Source organism: Nelumbo lutea, chromosome 8 (genome assembly GCF_056320005.1).
Source record: "Nelumbo lutea isolate HS-2025 chromosome 8, American lotus-T2T, whole genome shotgun sequence".
NCBI lineage: Eukaryota > Viridiplantae > Streptophyta > Magnoliopsida > Proteales > Nelumbonaceae > Nelumbo > Nelumbo lutea.
Window position 1 is genome coordinate 49,234,803 of NC_142691.1, and position 1,014 is coordinate 49,235,816.

General features: G+C 35.6%; 1 non-coding gene across 1 annotated transcript; it reads right to left on the bottom strand.

Moving 5' to 3' along the window:
- Positions 1-942: 942 nt before the first annotated feature.
- Positions 943-1,014, bottom strand: TRNAQ-UUG (transfer RNA glutamine (anticodon UUG)). Its single transcript has one exon. It is a non-coding gene; the product is annotated as a tRNA-Gln (tRNA).

Below are 1,014 nucleotides of genomic sequence, written 5' to 3' on the forward strand. Positions count from 1 at the left end.
GTTGATGAGCTTTAACATCTTATAATGGCTGCCAACTACCTTCATATCAAAGGGTTGCTGGATTTGACTTGCCAGAAGGTAGCTCTGATACCAAGAAAAATTTCGGAAGCCAAAGGTTGTGCATTTCCATTGTTATCTTATGATATATATATACAAACTCGATGGAGTTTCTTGCTCCCAAAACTTTCTAAAAACCCTACGTCCTAAATGCAATGCAACTTCTATCTCCAAAAGACTTCCTAATCCAAAAAGAATATCTTCCTAAAAACAAGGCTGCTAAAAACAAAACTTCTAAAACACAAAGCTTCCTAACTGTACAGGAAATATACAGATCTGGGATCTCCTGCTCCAAGTTTGGCTCGATCCTCAATTACTCTCCAAGTTTGGTTTCAATTTTTTTATGGTGAGTACTTTGATAATAGGATTCTTCAAAAGGCTCAGCTTATGTTAGGAAATTTGTGAGAGATAGTTGAATCTGGCTATCATGAACCTCCAATTGTAGCAAATGTTGAAGAATGGACAATATAACATTAAAATGAGTATAAGGAGAACAAAAGAAAAGATGCAAAAGCTCTTCTCAATCAATAACATAAAGTCAGTGTTATGGTTGTGTCTTGAATTCTTTGTCGTGATCCACTTCATAAATCTGCTCCAAAATATGTTGAAAAAATTTTGAAGACAAAATTTCAGTGGTTTGTGGTGGAAATGTAGGCAGTGATATGGACCTGATCCATATCAGCTTATGGCTCTGAACCAAGTACGCATAGGCTATAAGTTGAATCATGTAAATTTCTATTTTTTTCTTTCATTTTTGGGTGTTATTCGATTCTGCATTTCTAGGTTTTGCGCAACAAACTGGTATCAAATCCCTGATCAAAGGTTAAGGGTTCATTATTTGTCCTATTTCTTCTTTTACATTTCAAAATAAATTAATAAGAAACAAGGACCTAACGGGATTCGAACCCAGGTCACTGGATTCAAAGTCCAGAGTGCTAACCACTACACCATAGAACC